Source organism: Eptatretus burgeri, chromosome 9 (genome assembly GCF_056783735.1).
Source record: "Eptatretus burgeri isolate ZD-2024b chromosome 9, Ebu_testis_v1, whole genome shotgun sequence".
Lineage (NCBI taxonomy): Eukaryota > Metazoa > Chordata > Myxini > Myxiniformes > Myxinidae > Eptatretus > Eptatretus burgeri.
This window is the reverse complement of record NC_140969.1, coordinates 72,448,578-72,470,479: the sequence shown is the minus strand read 5'-3', so window position 1 is coordinate 72,470,479 and position 21,902 is coordinate 72,448,578. Positions and strand designations below refer to the sequence as shown.

The 21,902-nt window shown below is 42.2% G+C and overlaps 2 pseudogenes across 1 annotated transcript in view; one reads left to right on the top strand and one right to left on the bottom strand.

The window, feature by feature from the left end:
• LOC147020348 (uncharacterized) overlaps nt 1–21,902 on the top strand; it is a 118,707-nt pseudogene that overhangs the window by 67,709 nt on the left and 29,096 nt on the right. The gene's annotated exons all lie outside the window — the stretch shown is intronic.
• Nucleotides 18,491–21,024, bottom strand: LOC147020349 (uncharacterized; annotated as a pseudogene).

The following is a 21,902-nucleotide window of genomic DNA, read 5'->3' as shown; positions in this document are numbered from 1 at the left end:
ACACTGCCTGTCAACCTTCTGAGGTTGGCAAATTGAGTACCAGATTGCTGAAATCCTGTGTCGGAGTGGCGACCCGTCCAGGATTGTGCCCAATAGCCAAGGAGACTGCTTAGGCAGCACCAATGCTCTGCAGAGTATGGTCCCAATGGATGGATTGAGCAGAATCTCGTTTCATCGATAAAAAATTGCTAAAGAAAATAAAAAACAGGACATTAAAGATTTGTAAGGTTTTTCAGCCTTAAGAGATTCATAACATTTTATTAGAGCAACACCCAGGAGTAAGTGCTTCAGCATGGAGAACAGGTGTGGCGAATGCAATGGTTCGCTGGAGCGGTGTCTGAATCGTTCAACCGCTCAAGCAGTTCGCATCAAAACAATTGGCATTGCTATTTCAGGACACAACCGTGATATACTTCATGCTCTGACTCCTCATGTCCATTACTCACTTCTCTTGTGGGCACGGACAACGTACATGACAGCAAACTACCCACAGAGCAGCCTCTGCAACGCCTCTGAACCTGCAAACACAAGGCAGCAAAAGGCTTAAACCAACGTATTTTCAGTCGACGGCAGGACACAGGCCTTCCTCAACTCATTTTGAGGGATGTTTAAATTGGTCTACTCACCACAATTGCCAGGTGTGGGTTGCCATGTGAGTAAACCACAGTAATTGAACCCACATCCACCAGGGAAACGGGTCTTTACTGAGCTCGCCAAACAGATAGCTCGCGGCTAAGGTACGGACTTTAAAAGGAAAAAATAAAAACTTTATATTGTCAGCAGAATAAAACTTTATTTTTTGGACAAAATAAAGTTTAAGGTAAGTAAGACATCAATGAGATGGTGCAAAATGCATCATGCTGAAAGCAGGACGTCAGATCTATCCAAAATTACTTTTTACTAACATGATTTTAATCAGACGCTCTTGCTCAGACGACATAGAAGAGACTAGGCTACTTTCCTGTGGTTTTGAGATCAAAAGATATGTGGCTGAAATAGTCCAAATGTCCATGTACTTTGTTTGAATTACTCTCCATCTGCTGAAGATCATAAACAGTAAAACGCAATGATTGGACTCTAAAGTTTACCACCCAGAGCAGTTTCCTCCATAGCCCGTCTTGCTTCACAATACTGCACCCCTTGCTGGCACTGCACCCAAATAGTGGGGCAACTTAGCATAACAATTGTGCATTTTGTGAGGAAAGCACCAAATTTGGCACACTAGTAGCCTATCACATTATGAACAGATTTGGATATTGGGCCATCTCAAAATTTTTGATGGCAGTGGAAAATGGCTACCACAGCCATCAGCGGCTGAATTTGAGATGGCCCAATATCCAAATCTATTCATAATATGTTAGGCTACTAGTGTGCCAAATTTGATGCTTTCCTCACAAAATGCACAATTGTTATGCTATATTTAGCTAAGTTGCCCCACTAAAAAGCAATTTAGTCACATGTGATTACATTGGGAATGAAAGTTTGATCTACTCATGTTAAAGACAAGCACATTATGGCTGAACAGACACACTTGCTCCTAATACAGTGTATTTGACTATTTTAAAAAATATACTAAAGTGTACTGGGTTGGACAGTTTGCCGTTCCCATCTGATCACCTGCCTCGTTATGCTGTGACTCGTCTTCCCGTGTATTGCTTGTACTCACACCCTCCAGGCAGGAGTAACCTTCTCAGCCCACTACTCCAGATCATAAGACGAGAACGGCACTTGGTGGAGCATAAAACTCTGCCAGGCTGAACGGTTTACAGTTTGTATCCCACTGATGGATTATGTCCGCATCCAGACCTGAACCAAAATCGAATCTGCTTGTTCTTGTCGCCGACCCGACCCAACGACTCCACCAAGTTTTGTCATCACCTGTCCACAAGTTTTTGAAAATCATGCTGTACTGTATATAGTTTTGACCCTATCTCTTTATGGTGAAGAATGAATTGAAAATTAAAAAAAAAAAACAAGCTTGTATCTGGATCCAGATCCGAATCTTCACCAAGGTCGAATCAATTCTACATTGTCACACACTCAACTTGTCCACCAAATTTCTCCATAACTTTTTGAGATATCCTGCTCACATACAAACAAACAGACAGACAGAGGTGAAAACAAAACCTCCACCCACCTCTGGTGGTGGAAGTAATAATGGAAGGTGATTTGTAATACCGGCAACCATCAAAGGTGGTGCAATTTTCGCCACTTGTCAATTTTTGGCTCACCTGAGTCATTATCACTTCAACCAAACACACAATTTAGATGAAACTTGGCCACGAGCTTCATCTCTGACGCCAAACAAAGGTGTATTGACCGCATCAAAATCTGCGCTTGTTGATGGGGTTTACGGGGCGGGGGGGGGGAGTGAAGTTTGACCCCTCAAAATAGGTATTTCCTCTACTCTCCAAAACTAAACACACGATTTCGATGAAACTTGACCACAACATTCAGCAACCATGATAAACCAAAATTTATCGACAACATCAAAATCAGCACTCATTAAAGGAGTCTATGGAGGTTTATGCCCCCCCCCTCCCCAAATAGGTATTTGTTCTCTTCTCCAAAACTACACACAAGATTTTGATGAAACTTGACCGCAGCATTCTTCATCCATGATAAGGCAAAGTGTATCTACCGCATCAAAATATGTGCTCATTAAGGGAGCCTATGGTGGGGGGAAGGGGAGTTGACTCCCAAAACAGGTGCTTCCTCTCTTCTCCAAAACAACGCACACTATTTTGATGAAACTTGACCAGAACATTCTTCACCCATGATGTACCAAAGTGTATTGACTGCATCAAAATGAAATTTGACCACAGACTTCATCACCCTTGATGTACCAAGGTTTGTTCATAGCATTAAAAAAATCAGGGTCAATAGGGGGGTCTGCGGTTTGTTTGATTGACTTGCTCCTAATCCGGGTGAGCTTCAGGACAGGTCAGGTCAGGTATGGGAGCATGTGCTCGAGCAGCGCGTCACTGCGTCCACTTTCTGCCTGCACTACAGGGGCCTCGGTCTGGCCATCCGTCAGGCAGATGCCTGGCTCATCCCCATCTCCTTGACATGCTGCTCAACCTGCTGCAACCATGAGACACGAGGTTGGCCCATTGGCATCCTCCACTCACGAGGCTCCCTTGCTGAGAGAATCTGGTGAGCAGGATCAGTGTCAGGAAAACAAGCCACATGTCCATACAGCCGCAGCTGATGCTCAAGGAATATGCAGAAACCAAATCTCATTTGAATCTCTCCCAGCAACTGCTCATTGGACACAAAGTCTGACTAGCAATAGCCAAGGATTCTCTGAAGAGACCTGGTACCAAAGGTATCAAGTCTCCATCTCAGATCCCTGGTCAGGGTCCAAATCTCACATCCGTAGAGCAAGACTGGAAGCAACAAGGACCTGAAGACTCAGACTTTCTTCCTCCCGCACAGGTACCGACAGCGCCACACCCCATGATCCAGTGAATCCATGACTCCCCAGGCCAGAACCAGACGTCTATTGACCTCCGGCTCACAGCCAGCAGAGATAAAAAATATCACTGCCAAGGTAAGTGAATCTTACCGTAACCTCAACATCCTCACCACAAACATACAGACAAGATAGCAGCATCCAACATGTGATTGAAAGCCTGGATTTTGGTTTTGACAAAAGAAACCCGTAAACCCAGGGGCTCTGACTCGTCATTCAACACTTCGAGGCCCCCCAAAAGGATATGCAGAGTCTCTGCAAAGATGACTGCATCATCTGCGAAATCAAGGTCAGAGATCTTGACATTCCCAAATTATGCACCGCAGTTTCATCTCTCCGATATCCTCCCCAGAATCTAGTTTACACAAGTGCTAAAAAGTGTGGGGGCTAGTACACAGCCCTGATGAACTCCAAGAACAACTGGAAATATGTTGAAGATGGTATCACCACATCTCACAGCACTCTCAGTACCAGAGTTGAGTTCAGACATCAGATTGATCAGTTTTGGTGGCACCCCATGAAGACCAGGAATCCTCCGAGAGCATACCGATTCACTGAATCAAACACTTTGCAGAGCTCAACATAGGCTGCAAGCAGCCCCTGCCAAAGCTCTTGTTTGCGTTCGGTGAGGACCCGAAGGGCAAGGATACGGTCAATCGTTGACCTCTTTGGTGTAAAGCCTGGCTGCTCTGGGCGCTGGTGCTCAAGCAGATGGTGGCGAACCCTATCAAGAATTATCCAAGCAAAGACCTTGCTGGGCACTGAGAGCAGCATCACCCCACAGTAGTTGTTGCAGTCCTGGCGATCATCTTTCCCTTTCCAGACAGGGACAGCAAGGCCACCTCTTCCAGTCAGTAGGGATGATGCTTGTGTTCCAGGCAGAGCACAGACCTGCATGCAACAACATAACATGAGTGCAGCATTTCCACCAGCCTTGAGAAGTTCGTCATGGACGCCCCAGGAGCTTTACCCATTTCAACTGGTTCACCGCAGCCCGTGTTTCCACAAACAAAGGTGGATCACAGTTGATTGGAGGGTCAGCAACGGGGATTGTAACACTGATGACATCCTACTCAACAGCTGGTGGAACAGCCTGGTACAGCTGCTCAAAGTAACCGGCCCAGCGGGCCGTCATTTCGGACTCCTCTTTCAAGAGCTCACCATCCTCCGCTCTAACTGCAGTACACCAAGGGGTGGGCTTGGAGGAACGGAATGCACAAATTCCCATATAAGCAGGACGAGAATCACTTGACCACACGTGATACTCTACCCCCTCACAGATTCTTCGCACATTAGCCTCCTTCGTCGCCCTCATCACACATGCAGTTTAAGACTCAACTCCCTGAACAGCTTAGCTCTGCTATTAAACCTGGCCCTGCGACTCTGGTCAATGGTATCCAGTGTGCCTTGAGAGACAAAATTCTTCTTCACCCTACAGTGAGTTCCACGACATCTACCGGCAACATCAAGGATGGTGGTCTTGAAGGCAATCCACAACTCTTCAGGATCCCCCAAAGCACCCAGACCCCCCCCCCACCCCCACAAATCTCCACTGAGATTATTCACAAACTCCTCAGCTACTCTCTCATTCTTAAGCTTGCCAACATCCAACTTCCAGCCCAGGCTGGGATGGTACCGTTCTCCCAGATTTCTGCTGTAACTTCAGAGTTGCTCCAACAAGCCTGTTGTCAGTATTGAGGAACTGAGCAGGAACTGAGCAAGACCCTGCAGTTCTCGACCATCCTCCAGCGACCATCAACGAGCACATGGTCAATCTCCTTTGCCACACTACCAGTGTTAGAATATCAAGTCCAGTGATGAGCCTGTGGATGCTGAAACGATGAACCAACCACCCTAAGTCCATGACTTCTTGCAAAGTCAAGGAACTTAGTGCTATTCTGGTTCACAGTTCCAGACCCATGGGGACCAACACATGTGTCATAATCATCCCTATCAGTTCCAATCGATGCATTGAAATCCCCCAAAACGAAAAGAGTGTCTCGCCTGGGGCACTAATCAACCACAGACTCGAGCGTGGTAGAGAATTCTTCCTTCATAGTGAGATCACTTGCCTCAGTCGGAGCATATGCAGAGACCAGGGAAACGACACCCATGGATTACGAATCATTCATCTCATAATACGCTTGTTGACCGGTGTTACCTGAATTATCATTGGAGTCAGCTTATTGGACACAGCTACAGCAACTCCTTGGGCATGGTAACCATCAGGACGACTGGACCAATAGTAGGTGTAACCACCCACCATGATCTCGCCACTATCTGGTCTCCGAACCTTAGAGCGTGCTGCGATACCGATGTTCAAACACTTGAACTCACGTGATAACAGACAGGTGATCATCCTCTCTTTGGGATAGGACAGTCCAGGCACCCACCCAAAGGGACCGCCTCAGGAGAACCCATGCAGACCGCCATCTGGTGGATGGCACCTCAGCACCATCCCGACACACAGTACGTCAATCTGACCCGGGAAGGTTATCCTGTGATTTTCCTCCTGTCATCAAAGAGTGAGGGTCCTGAAGACTTTGCCCCAATCCTGTTGGGCACTAGATATGGATGGCCATTGGCTCATAAGGAGCTCCTCCACCCATCCTTAGTTGGGTTACGATCATCCTTCAGGACAGGCTGTCCTATTTTTGGAGTTTCAGTGACTTCCACGTTTGCTCCATTTTAGTAATATGCCTCCTTGACATGCCCCTTATTTTGGGATGTCATTGTCACGGATTATCTTGCATCCATTATATCTTCAGGTTGTTTATATATCACCTCAACTCTAGAAAATTACCTTTGTGGTCAGTCTAAAATATAATTTTATAGCCAAATGCTTAGTGCCTGGCTTCTCATGCCGAACCTATTTCAACGCATGGCGTAGGGTTGAAAGGTGAGTTTCTAGTACCAAAAAAACGAGACCGCTCCAGCGAGGTGGTTCTCGATAGCCATGGTAAAGACCAGCTGCCAAGGAGAAGGAAAAATGAATTAAAACCAACGGTGGGAGATTGGTTGTTTCAAGGCAACACAATGTCTTGCCACCAAACACGCTATAGTTCAATGGCCTCATTTTCAGTCTCTTGGGGTTGGGTGCTCGGCATTAGGTTGCTTTGCAAACATAACAGTGCCCATCCTTAGTTGGTTTGCAATCATCCTCCATCGCATTTATTGTAGAACAAAAATGACCGCACTTTGGTCACAACCTGTGACACAAAATGTACATGTTTTTGCCTCCTCTGTCCACTGAACTCCCTCATCCTTGCTCATGTCCCCATGTGTCAATGTAGTGAAAGCTGGGTCTGAGAATCAACAAAAAAACATATTACATTCTCTAATCTGTCTCATTAACCTTGTGCCTGTCTGTCCCGTGTTCCCATGTTAATGAACAAGATTAGAAAGATAAGATTGATAGAGATTCTGAACAGGGAATTTACTCTCTTTCTGTTACCTCATACCTCAGTTTTGGTGTGTGTGTGTTTTATTTTCCTCTTTTGCTCTCCTGCTCTCTATTGTAATGAACTTTATGTTCATAAAAACCTGAACATGGTCATTCGAGGTATGGGACCTCCATGAAGCGCAAGTGAATTGGCTTGAAAAAAAAGATCCGGTAACGGGGCCAATTGGGAAACACATTTTTAAAGCATTCTTCAAAGATGAACAGTGTGATTGGGAACACACATTTACTGCAGTATTAAAATATTAACTCAACACCTTTCATCCATGTTAGCCTCCACCAAGATTATATCAGAACTAGAACGGGCACTCATAGAGCACATACCTTCGCCGCCACTACTTTTTTTGTTCTTGGTATGAGTGTGGGGAACTGGTTTCATATGAATGGTCTTATGACACAAACCACATATCTATAATGTCATGACCCCCCCCCGACTTTTGGGGGCTACGGACTAAACAACAATCAACTCACGTCGTTTTGGCGAGTCTTCACTCGCAAGCTCGGTGAATACAACGTTTCAACAAGAGAAGGTAATCTCGTTTGATGCTGGTTTCATGCAAATCGAATAAGAATTGACTGAGTTATGCCGAAAACCGCATATTTTTCAAGGGCGTGACCCCCCCCGACATTTTACCCCAACCGGTGACGTGTTATGACGTCATTGTGTCACAAGATTGGGCATTAAATTCTGAACATTTTGGTGCTGGGTTCATGTAAAGCGGACAAGAATTGACCGCGTTATGACAAAAAACGCATATTTTTCAAGGTCGTGACCCCCCTGACCTTTGACCCGTAACTGGTAGCAAGAGTATGGGCGTCATTGTGTCATATTGCATATCACAAGATGAGGCGTTGAATTCTGAACATTTTGGCGTTAGTTGCATGCAAATTGAATAAAAATTGACCGTGTTATCGTAAAAAGACGTTTTTGACCTTTTCATGACCTTGACCTTGACCTTTGACATGAACTATCCCAAAATCTAATCGAATGCTTCCTGGCTAATAACCAATCATCCCACCAAATTTCATGCAATTCGGTTTAATACTTTTTGAGTTATACGAATCACAAGATTACAAATAAGTAAATAAATAAATAAATAAATAAATACACGCCGACCAAAACATAACCTTTCGCAGAATGCGAAGGTAACAAGCTGATTTGTCACACGGTCATGGATTGTTTAACCCCAATATGGGGCCGTTCAAAAACAATGTAACACTATTTTTTTATGTAATTTAGCATTTAGACGTACCGCACCGTGTGTTCTGATGGGCTTGATTGAACCTTACTATTATTTGACATATGATTCGTTTTTTTTTTTTTTTTTGGTCCCTCATTGTGATTAACACTCGACCCAAACAAAGTCAATGTAAATCTGACGCAACAAACCTGGACAGTGTATAATCAGCAGAGGCCGACAGGCCTAAGGTGTAAGGCCCACCAGAAAAACAAGATGGCGGCTATATCATTTTGTCAGAGTGAGATGGTGGGTGGAGTCAAGTGACAGATGTGGGTGTGATTCGGCAGCTATCCAACCAATGGGGGCACATTTCAAAAATCCACCCCACCAAGAACCCCAACAGCTCTTGTAGACCTGCGACATGTCGCAGGTAAAAACAAAACAAATACTAGCCCAACCTGATTGAATAAAATGAAATTTACAGCCTAATGCTGCTAAGTTTCGAATTTGCATGATAAATTCCTCCTGACACCAATTTCATTCACTTGTTTCCCTGATTTTACTTGTTTATTTTATTTATTGGCATTTGAATCTCACTTCAATGACACATTGTAACAGGATTTGAACCTGGGGGTTCAAATCCCACCCCTGTAACACCAATTGTTGTAACAAGAATGGCCCGAGTGGTGGAAAGTGTTTTATTGAGTTGAGAAACCAAAACTAAATTAAGAACCCAATGTTGATTCAAAACGACCATTGGTGCGAATTTGGCACACACACTCATTTGATTTCAATACCAGGTGGGATTGGAAAGCAAAACCAAGCACACATCAATAATGAAAGAAACAGATTGAAGGTATAATAAATAAGGACGAGGGTAATTGACAACAGGAAATGAAGGAACGGGACAGCAGAACTCGCTTATCTCTAAACACAAACAGACTTGCCTATTTAACACTAAGCCTTAAACACACAGACATACACAGGATGATAGAAAGATAGGGGAAGAGAGAAAGACAAGAAGTAAAACTGGGATGATCCAGTCGATGAGTCACTTGGATGGAGATCAGGTTGTGAGTCAATCATGTCCCATCAGTTGGGGGAATCCTCAGGCGAGACAAACTCTCTGCGACCGGGACATTTTCAGAGCTCTTGTCAAAAAAAAATATCTTCAGGGCAACTTTTATTACTCAATGCTTGCAGCATGCAATCCCACACCAGCCCAGCCAACCGTTAACTCCTTCTCTCACTACAAGGAGAAAGGGGAGCTCTCTCATCAGCCCTTCCTGATTGGTTGAGAGGGCGTCAATGCAAAAGCTTTGAAGGCATTGATCCAGGCCTCACGACTACATCGGAAGCGATGATTGGTCAAGCAGACAGGTCCATTCATGCCCCTGTATAGGCTATGCCGCAGCATTTAAACAGTCCAATCAAAACATGGCCTAGGACTCAGTGAAGTCACAAGGCTTCCGTCACCCGTGACACTACCATGAAAGGATAATGAGAGAAATTATCGACATGTAAAAGTGAAATTACAGAGGAATGAGAAGAAACTGCTAAAGACATGGTCTCTGGCAGGCTAATGGAGGATTTCACAAGATGGTCATGTTGAACACACCTTGCCAAATATCTAACTGCTCTAATTAAACTAGATATCTGCAATCAATAAGCGATCCCCAAGACAAAGCCTCCTCTGACTGGGGGAGGCTTACCCTTGTCAATCGCCTGCAACTTACCCTTGGCCCGATCCAATGATGGCCATATTTTTTGGACCAACATATGATCTTGATGGTCAACATTTATGGATAGAATGCAAATTAAGAAAATGTATCTTCATCTACAACCTATCCATAAACCTCGATGTAATGACGACGGACACAATGGGATCACCTTGCTCGGACCAACTGCCAGATTTATTGGCGCATGCGCACAACATGTACAAGCCAGATGAATACAGCCAATCAAGCAAGAATATAATTCAACAATATCATTACACTCAACATCGTGAAAATCAGAGGAAAATTATTCAAGTTATGATCAAAAAGGTGTTTTTGTTAATTAGGTTACAATCCAAAAAAGTAGGTCAAGGACACTAATCGAATATCAGGTGCACAACTTCTATGCAGGTACACTATTATGGTGCAAGACCATCATGGAAGGCCAAGCGGTCTTTGAGATGCCACATTGGCAAAATTGAGTGATGACACAAAAAAAAGGTATTTCTTCAGAGCACCATTTGACCTTGACCTTTAACTCAGAGTCATATGATGGAAATTAAGCGCAAATGCGACTTGCTTTCTGCTATATAAGGCCAACAATTTCGTTCTGATTGGAAAAACATTAGTAGCGTTTTTGGTGAAAATGTTAACATGACTGCAATTGGGTGACGGCAATCATGACCTTAAAAATTAGGTCAAAATTTTACCTTAAAATTAGATCAAGGTCAAAAAAGTCAACCGCACACACTCTTTATTCCCATTATTGGTGCAAAATTTCATTCTGAAAGTCCCAGCTGGATCCGAGATACAGCTCCGACATTGGCAGAAAAAAAGGGGGAAAAAACGTATATGGTGGTCTCGTACTCCTAGGGGTGTAAGACCGTGGGGGTATGATGTAAATGGACTGGAAATGTGCCTTGATATAGGCTATATCGAGTTTGTATTCTGAACCCTAAAAACTTTGTCTTCCCATTGTTGAGGCAATATTTCATAACGAAAGTCCCAGCCAGCTCTGAAAATTGATACAGTTGGGCGATACAGCTTGGAAATTGATACAGTTTGGGAATTTGAAGGGTTGGAGGTGCAGGAAGAAAAAAAAATTCTCAATGATGGTTTAGTAATTCTCTGGGTCTAATAAACTCTGTGGTATCATGAAAAATTGGGGCCACTAATTGTAGAAACAAACGCCACAACAGCAATATAGCCTTGACAGATGCTATAGGCCATAAGGAGGGGCTTAATTATTATTTTCCCAAGGTCAAGATACACCAAGGTATCCTTTCACCAGTGTGACAGTTTATATCTGGTCGAGATTTGAAACTAGGCTACACAGCTCAGAGGCGAGTCAACTTTTAGCTAATACGCTCCAGCTCTTAACGTTTGTCCACTTGGAATCATAAACTCCGTCTCTCAACAATACCTAGCAACCCATTAGAATGTAAACAATAGGATTATATTTTAACTTTTGACCTTCAAATTTATAAAGCTGATACTGTACAATAAAACCAAAAAGGTTTGTTTGTCTGCTGCATGAACATAAACCTACGTCATTAATGCATTGTCTACACACCACACAAACACCACACCAAAACAAGTCCAGGAGAGGGTCTGCAATCTCACATTGCTCTTTCTACCTGAAAGTTGGGAAAGGTTTGTGTGAAAGACTTTGATATAACGAGACTTTTGTAATCTAGATAGCATATTGCTTTATATGACATTAAAATGCTTGTGTTTTACATAACCCTTCCCCATTCTGAGAAATATCTATGTCATAATTGTCAATCTGTGCTCTTAATGGATGTCTTATGGTAAATGGCACTTGCGGTATGTTTCAAATTTATATCGTTGGGCAATTTGCACGTACACACTTCTCGTGACATTGGATTCATTCGACCGGTGTTGAGTGGTGAAAGTGAAGGTCATACAATCACAAGGCTTATCTTTGTATAGGTTGAAGAAGCTTAATCCCAAGCATTGCACAGAAGTCCCATGTAAGCTTCGAGGCTCACTTACACTGGAGAAGAGCTGAAATATTTTTTCATTGCATCAGACTTGAAAAGGTGTGGTGGGGTGGCCTTAATCAGAGGAGCAATTAAGTCCCAAATCGTGCGTCATTCAAGCCACAACTGTCCTACCTTGCAAGTGATCAGAGGATTAACAAATGTGGTACACCCTTTGTAAACATCATTACATGTCATTATGCCTGGCAACTATTGGCTGGGCTCTTCCTGGGGAGAGTGTCTGTGCCATTTCCTACAAGTACATGAAATAACTGGCCACTGCTAGACACCAGGGAAAAGCGTTCCAGTAACCAAGTTGGGAATTTTAAGTCACACATTACTGCAAAAAGAGACTTTCAATGTGTGGGTTGTCCCTTGGAGGATGGACGTTAAACCGGTGTCCCATCTGCCGGCATTACTTGGTGGACATTAACGACCCCATTGTGTCCTTCGCGAAAAGTAGGCGAGCTATCGTTGGCACCACAGTCAAATTTCTGCCCTAATTACTGCTGGGAAGGCAGTGACAAACCACCTAGCATAATCCTTGTCAAGAAACTGCTTCAGTAGTACTGGATCTGCCTTCAGGTTCAGACAGAACACCACAATACAAATACTTCCTATATCAACAGATTATTGAGACCTGCACTCTTCACCTTAATTCCTCACGATCTCTAAACTTCTAACATTACTGAATCTTCTCTTTCACTCTCAGATTGTCTATCAAGACGTCATAGAAAGAGGCGATTTGTTCATATTAACAGAACACGCTGGGAGGTCTGGACACCATACCTTGCAAAACAGTCATCACTTTCCTTTGATGACCTGAAATCAGGCATGCAATACTTTCCGTACTCTTGTTGATGCAGTTATTCCAAAGTGGATAGGTGTTCATAATATTAAAAGGGATTAAAAAACAATAAAATAAAAAATTATATAGAATTTTAACAGAAGGGCAGAATACTGTTTGAAGAAACTAGTTTCAAACCATGAACTCTCTGCTTCTATAAGGTTATAACTCCTCCCTTTAAACCTGTCTTGCTTGAAGGTGCATTAGTTACCCTGTGTGCGCAAAGCGAAAAGCGGGGTTAAGCAATTGGTTCGTGTTAATCCGTCTGTCTGTACCTCCTTCAGTCTGTCATCAGTTTACCAGCTGAAGTATCTGGCATTGCTTGAGGAAATTCAATGCAATATGTGTTGAAATATTTCCTGGATGACAAATTGAGGAATGTTGGCCAAATGGTTTTGTATGAATTACCAATCTGGGGTGTTGCAAAATTCGCTTGGGCTTGTATCGAAACGCTTCACCTTCTAAGGATGCCCAACATGCTGCCCTGGAGGCTGCTTGTCTTTCACATTGATTCTCAAGCCAAGCCTGTGTCTACTCTTGAGTGTCAGCAGACCTGGAGGCTGCTTGTCCTGCATGTTGATCCTCAATCCGAACATGTGTTTGCTCTTGAGTCTCAGTTGGCCTGGGGGCTGCTTGTCTTGCATGTTGATCCTCAACCCGAGCATGTGCCTGCTCTTGAGTCTCAGCTGACCTGGAGGCTGCTTGTGTTGCGTGTTGATCATCAACCTAAGCATGTGTTTGCTGGGAGGGGTGGGAGGATTAGAGGTAGGGGAGAAATTCGTACCAAGGGAATAAACAGTTTCTGTTATTAGCTTGCATCCATAGTATGACCTCAACATATGATCTTCACAATACATATGAGGTCTGTCTATAAAGTAAGGGTACTGACTTCACAGAAATTTTATTCCAAAAAAAATATTGAAATCACAGCTTGTCCCCTTCAAAATAGTTTCCCTCCAGTCTCACACACTTGTCCATCCTCTTCTTCCACGCTTCGATGCACCCCCGGAAGGCTTCTTCTGGAATCCTCCGGAGCTCCGTCGTCACGGCCCTTTTGATGGCCTCCACATCAGGAAATCGGGTCCCCTTGATCACCCCCTTGAGCTTGGGGAATAGGAAAAAACCACAAGGGGCCAAGTCTGGCTAATATGGGGGTTGCTCCAGTGTTGGCACGTTCCTCTCCGCCAGAAACTTTCGGATGCTCATGGCACTGTGAGTTGGAGTGTTGTCATGGCGGAGCAGCCAGACGTTGTTCTTCCACAGATCCCTCCTATTCTCCCGGACTGATCTCATGAGGCACCAGAGGATCTCCTCGTACACGTATTGATTCACTGTTTGACCCTGTGGTAGAAACTCGAAGTGGACAATGCCCTTGATGTCAAAAAACGCGATGAGCATCACCTTGACCTTCGACTTCGACATCCTTGCTCTCTTTGGTCTTGGTGATGCCGGACTTTTCCACTGACGACTCTGCCGTTTGGTCAGTTGGGATCGGGATCGTATTCGAATATCCACGATTCATCGCCAGTAATCACAACATACTCACGTGAGGCATGAACATGGAAGTGTTATCATAAACCTGCGTAAAGCACACTTTTGAATAACAAGCTCATGTGTAAACAATATAATAATTACATTTGTGTTGTTGACAACAAATCACAATATACAACCTCAACATACAATCTTCACAATACATATTACTTGATCATGGCAGTGTGGAAGCAACATACTCGCTTCAGGCCTGAACATGGATGTATTGAAATAAACCTGTGTAAAGCAATCTTTTTAACAACAGGTGCACGGGTAATCACCATTATAATTACCCTCGCCGAAGGAGAAAGTATTGCATTTGGGTCCGTTTGTTTGTTTGTTTGTTTGTCCGCACAGTACTTTCGTGTTTGTCTCCACAACCGCTTATCAGATTGAGAAGAAATTTTCACCAAAGGAGATACTGCTCATGAAGAATGTTTTATTGATGATTATGATGTCATAGATCATGTGGTGCGGTAGCCATGATGGAAAAATGGAAAAATTTGGACGTCTGTATCTTTGAAACCGCACCAAGGGAAACATTGAAACGTGATAGATGGAAAGTACTCCTCATGGTGAATAAATGTGATTTATTGATGACATCATAGCTGCCTTCGTGATGACGTCAGAATTGAATTTGTAGACCGTTACATCTGATCAGTATGAAAATTTGTGAAGGTCATCTAGGGATAAAATTGTCCACAGAAGAAAAATTGATCACTTCATCAGTCACGTGATTCAGCAGCCATATTGTTTTTGTGTTTTTTTTTAAACCTTCAAAAATCTGCTTCTCTGAAGTGGCTGAACAGATCGAGGTGAAACTTTACACATATGACTGCCTATCCATGAGGAACAAAAGATTTACACATATGATGTCATAGATCATATGAGGCGCCGCAAGGAGGAGTGATGTTAGGGCCACATCGGCCATTTTGGAGTTAATGCCATATAGCACTATTTTAACCCTTACCCTATCATCTGAGCCTATCATCATCATATCATTAAAAAATGTCGCTTACATCACTCCTCGCCGGGCCTCATATGGTTTGGCAGCTGTATTGGATTTACCCTCAAACTTGTAAAAATCATCTTCTCCAGAACGGCTCGACAGATCGAGGGAAAACTTCACACAAATGTACCCCAGACCTTGGGGATACAAAGGTATTCATGAATAATTGATGTCACATGGTTGAGCAGCCATATTGGATTAAGCAAAAATCTTTAAAATATTCTTTCTCTTGCACTGCTTAATCAATTGACATGAAATTTCAGAATTATGATCTAATAATGATGGGGAATATATGTTTTAAATTTCAACCTGATCAGACACATGGTCTAGCAGCCAGAATTATTTAATTTTTTGATCTGGGTTGTTTTTTATTTTTATTATCTTGTTTTTTTTTAATAAGGCTCACTTGGCAATGCCTGGTTGGGTTTGAGGATAGAGGAGAGGCAGCTGAAGTGGAAATCCTATCCAGGTTCCACCTGATGACTTCATCTTTGCTTTTTGCTTGTTTATTATGGAACACACCAGTACATAAACACCACATAAATGTCCTGGTGAGGGTCTGCAATCTCTGATTGCTTTTTTGCTTGTTAAATTTGTGTTGGTGACAACAAATCACGACCACCTAGATCTTCACAATACATATTACTAGATCTTCACAACACATATTATTCAATCGTTTCTGGGGAGGGAAAAAACGCAGGCAATGTATTAGCACAAGACCCAATTGAGGCATAAAGGGCAATTATCTGATTTTAATTATTTTTTATTTTTCAATTTTTTAAAAAAATTCAAACATAACCCTTGACCTTCCTCTAGAGTCTAGATAAAAGAGGACGTCATGCAAAGTTTGGTTGCACAAGTTCCTGCAGGGTGCGAAAGCATAACAAACAAACAAACACACACTTTCTTCGTTATATATTCGAAGATCGTCAGCCTATTTGAGGAATTTGAGGAATCATGAGGAACAGCCTATTTGAATCAAATGTTATATTTTGAATACGAATTGAAACATGAGCATGAAGACAAGTCTCTCGTTTCACCATACTTTATCTCTAAATTTGTCCTGATCGCGCATGTGCAGAAAGGAGTGAGATTTTTTTTTTTACTCCATCTGCCAGTCTGCCAGTCAAACAAAATTGAAAATCATTCCAAACTGGAAATTTACTGTTTTTAAGTACATCATAATGGACACAAACAACAGGGACGAATAACTCATGTGACGTGTTAAATCAGGTGGTGAAAAAACACACTGAGGAAAATGGCGGTAAAACACAAAATTTATTTCTCTATATGACTTTTACATTCTTTATTTTATTTAAATTGAATTATATACTTGACAAGAGGACACAAATTGCCTCCATAATCCTTCCGAGAACCTCCAGTTTTGTAGTACGTACTTCAATTTAAATAAAAGTTCAATAGCACTAAACTCTCGGATTTTTTCAACGATCGTTCAATCACTATTTCATTAAAATTGAAGTAACACTGCATGGGATATCGTGTTTTATTAAATTTGTAGTTTTTGTTAATTTACAGATTTATCAACATCGATATTGACCACCCTATTTTTTAAAGCAGTGAAAAGTTTTGAAGTTTTTTTTTTAATAAGTTTTAAAACCCTTAAAAACAGTTTTAAACAGAGTGACATCATGGAACTGCCTTACACATATATCAAATACAGCGCAACGACATATGGGTGACATCATTGTACTTTTACATGGACATTATGTTGCCTTAGATTCAAAAGGTTCTATCTGACAATGGAACCCTTCTTAGTTAGAATTTTTTGAATCTAAGGCAACGATTAGTAGACAGAGAACAAATCAATGGAGTAAATGAGATGTGAACTTGAGAACCCAGCATCATGTATATTGCAATCAGATAAATTCATTTCTGTGAAGCACGTAGCTGCTCATTTGTATAATTTCTGGGACTACAGCTGTGTGGCCAATGCAGTACCAATTGTCATTTCGGGCAGCAATGTGTTCAAGGTGCCAGTGATAACTCGTCAACTCTCAATTAAAAGACACCACCGACTCACCGACTCTTGATTAAAAGGCACCAACTCGCCTACTCTTCATTTGGGGTCTTTTAATATCAGACGAGTCACCAGCTTAACCTCCATCTGAAGCACACTCATTGATGCAATGCCCTCCCTGAGAATCCAATCCAGATGAGATACCTCTGTACCATCATGTCAGATTCTATGATCAGATGAGCATGTCAAACAAACCAAGCCTGTTTTCGTACCACGTTTCACATCAAACGATTTTACCAAATCTGTAGACAAGTTAAATTTGGCTCTGGGAGATCTAAACCTCCTACTTCCTTTTTTCCAAAAGATAAAATGGGAATATTGTTACGGGTTAAATTATTCATGATCAAACTACATTTTCTCCCATCACATTGTGAAGGAGAGTGTAAAGCCATATGCCATACCCTGTAGAATCAAATTCAGATTAAACAACACGTCGACGACCATTACACCGGTGGGGTATCACACCAGTCCCAAAACACTTTCACAATCCATCACCACATCTCTATATCTGTGGCCGCATGTATCTCCCCTATCTTCTTCCGAGAATAAGGGTGGAGATATCCCTTTCTTTTTCTCAGTCCATTCATTGGTATCATATACTCGTGAGCTTGACACTTCAACAAACCAAATAGACATCCCCAAAGGCCGCATGTGTACTCTACCCACTGATGCAGTGCTCTGTGGGAGGCCATTTTTAGCACCAAATAAATCAGACATAAATTTCTCCTAATGGTCGGGCCAGGCATGCTTTTGAAGGTGTCCTTTCGGCGTGCAATATATTGGTACTCACCAGGCAACACATTACATCTCGCTGTCACGGCATCACCACCTGTTGTTTCAGAGAGAATGCTTCCAAATTATTGCTGATATCGAGGTCGCGGGGCAATGCAGAGTGGAGCACACAATAATCGAGACGACTTTCACCTGATTGACAAACATGTGGGGCTAGGCAGGTTTAGCTCACAGGTAGTTTTGTTGCCTTTGAGCTGTATTATCTGGAATTCATTGCGGAAAAAACCCCCCATAATAGTCTGGGAGCCAAGGCTGAGAAATACACTTTTGATGTGACACCCCTGCTGCACAACTTTTGACACTTGGACCATGTCAATGGGTGTGTTGGCCACCTGAAAAGTGTTATTGGACACCTCAACTCTATTGTGCTACTTCTGTGGGCAGGTTTTTTTTAATAAAAGGCCATGACCGAAAAAAACAATTTTGGGGGTAAGGGAAACTAAATTGACCATTCCTCCACAATGGAACACCCTTTGACAACAAATTACCACTCATTATCTTTGTCTAGATGTATGCTAGAGGTTAGTATCAAGTACATTTCAATTGGGTGACGTTCAAGGTCACCAGAGGTCATAATGTCAGAAAAATTGGGTCATGCCCAAAATCTGGCACTTTTATCAAAGAAATACTGTATTGATCCCCTTCCTATACGATTTCATCTTAAAATACCACTTGAATCAACTCCTTCGATCCCTCTGATGTTTTTGGAGAAGAAATATTTCAAATGGATCACAATAAAGTGCACCATGACCAGCAAATTGATTGTCACAAATCTGAAAATCACCCAAAAAAATAAGTGGATTTTCATAACTTTTGTTATGTATGTTATGTAAAAGTACAGTACTGATAATTTTATCATTTATTGCAAAAATGATTTAAATGGTCAATTTGCTATACATGTATAAAGATGAGAAAAGACTGAAAAATGTCACAAGGTACTGCAGTGTCATATGTGAGAGACAAAAATGATGAAAACTATTCTAGGATGTTACATTCTGCCGATCAACTCCCTATAAGTCGATGCTACTTGGACAACTAGTGATATAAGTCGTATCATGCCCTAAATGGATTGCAAGCTCAGAAACAGCATAAGCTGCCTTGTCAGGGCTCTTCCACACATGTCACTACAATAACGTTTGCTTTCAAATGCACTGTCAGTAGCCAAACAGTTATCTGACAACTACTAGTTTGTCCAAGATACAAAGAGTCGTGCCACCTTAAAGCATGAAAGAAATGACAATTCACTTTTGCCGCATTTAAAAGGCAATTCACTACATCTATTAGAATTAATTACCTAAGTGGTGCCGCCAGCTACAAGTTACTGTTGTCTAGTCCTCGTCTTCACTGTCCTCAGCCAGCCGACCACATTTGGCTCGGTCACCATTACAGCTGCATGCAATGATACATGCTGGTCCAGCCTTAGCACATGGGCAGTTCTTTAAACAGGCTTTCTTGCACTTACAGAAAGCAAGTTTGGCTGAGGCTGGTTTACTATCCTTGCGCTTCATGACAGGAATTAATCTGCCAGTATTGTCAAAATATCTTCCTTATTCCACCAGTGGTAGAAGGGTTGGGTTGCATAGATTTGCTTGCTTGTACAGATTGATTTGACAAAGACTTCTGAGAACATGATCGTGAAATGCATCCTCAGTAGGAGGCAGAGAGCAAAGATCTCGTTTGCTGGAAGCAAATAAATGGGCATGCAACCGATCGAGAGATGAATAGCCAGGTCTACCATACAACTGACAAAAGTAATCTCTAGCTTCATCGAACACTTTGATGTCCACACAAGAATCTGTATGCAAGAAATCAGTCGGTTGTGGCATTGTTCCAACACGTTGTAGTGTCACGTTGGCCGCTCTCTTCTTCCCTCGTCCGAAAGGGTAGCTGACAGAATCACATCCTGATACAACATAGGAAACTAGAGGGGGAGCACTTGGGAGAGTGCAAAACCTTCGCCGCCAATACTGCTCGGTCACTCAAGTGAACCTTATATCTTATTCATTAAATATCATGTCAACAGTGCTGACAGTTATCGTTCTTTTCTCCAACATTTTTTTTTGGGGGGGGGAGGGGGTTGGAAATCACTTAAAACATGTAGAAATGCAAAAAAAAAGAAATCGAAATTTTGTTGAAAAAAAAGTTGCAAAAATTTTTTTTTCTCTAACAATTTTTTTAGGGGGGGTGGAAATCACTAAAAACATGTAGAAATTCAAAAAAAATTTCTCTAACAAATTTTTTTGGGGGGGGGTTGGAAATCACTTAAAACGTAGAAATGCAAAAAAAAAAAAATTTTCTCTAACAATTTTTTTGGGGGGGGGTAACAATTTTTTTGGGGGGGTGGAAATCACTTAAAACATGTAGAAATGCAAGAAAAATTATTTTTTTTCTCTAAATTTTGGGGGGAGGGCAGACCAAGTCCAAAATTTAATGGCATGATCCTTAGACCATACCTAATCCCCCCACCAAGTTTCGTCGAGGAGTTTTTCCGTAATACTGTTCACAAACAAACAAACACACAAACAAACAAACAGAAAGGGGTGAAAACAGTAACTTCCATCCATCTTCGAAGATGGCGGAGGTTAACAAGTAATGTGGCAGTAAGTTCTAAGGGGTCCTTGTCCACTGCCTCTGCTAACTCACTGACCAAGTCATGAATTGGTAGAAAAAGGTTGTTGTTTTCCACCCACAACTCCTTGACATTTTGGAGCCGTGGTAAATGATACATTGCAAGTAATATGATATCAGTATCAGTAGCATGAATGGCGAATATGCTGCTATCCTGACAGCTGGCGACATGCGCAAATATTCTGGTTTCTGCCTCTTCATGGGTGTTGCAGCACAAATCCTCCAACAGTGTAACACCGCTGTTGGTCACATGATTTCCCTCGCGATCAACACCAATTATAAGACTGAAACCATCTGGTAGGGACGACTTTGACCAGAAGGATGAGATGTCGGAGAGCAGGTTTGCTTTGTTCCTTGGATTCGAAACAAACGTATTCCATGCTGGTGTTTTCATGTTATCATTTGGAACGAACTCTGGTGAGCTGGCTCCCGTTTCACGACTCAAGCGTTTATCACCCTTCAAGCTCATTTCAGCAAATTCATATCTATCACCGACAAAGTGCACCTCGGAACAGTTCATCGGTTTCATCTTCAAAATCTTGTTTTTGTATTTTTCCTGAAGTTGGCCGAAAACGCTAGCCCCAAGGGTTTGGAAGCGTTGAGCGAATGCCATTGCATTTATGACATACACTGGTTTTAAAGCAGAGGGAGGCAGTTCTTTGACTGGCTCGTATGAATCACTGACTTTGCTTTGGAGGGTGTCTAGGAAGTCAGCTTTGTTTCCTTTACGCATTGTTTATCCAGCTATGTGTGGTTCAAACAAGCATGGAGGGTAGTCGCACCATTCGTAGCTGAAGGCCTCTATTTTACCTTCATTAGTCAGCCCCTGAGTAAAGCAGAGGGCTCTTGTAACTGTGCCTTCCTCAGATACCAATTATTTCACTGGGTCTTCCTTTTTTTGCAAATGACCCTCGTCAAATGGTTTTATTGGTCGTAAAAGATACACTTACCGCGATGACACCTGCTCGTAATGTAAGAAATATTTTTTTTAGCAGAAGCCTTCCCACACTCTGATTGCTCATATTGTTGATTTGAAATGATCTCAAAAATGGTGCAGAATTACTTGAAAAATGAAAGTGTATAAAAAAATAGTTCAAACTTCCAATGTCAATGGCAAAACTCTATCAAAGTTTAATGTTGAGCACAAATTTACAGTGCCCCACAACAGTTGCTGGGTGTTATTTCATGCGAAAAGAACTCCATCGATTATTTGTCGTCTCCGTA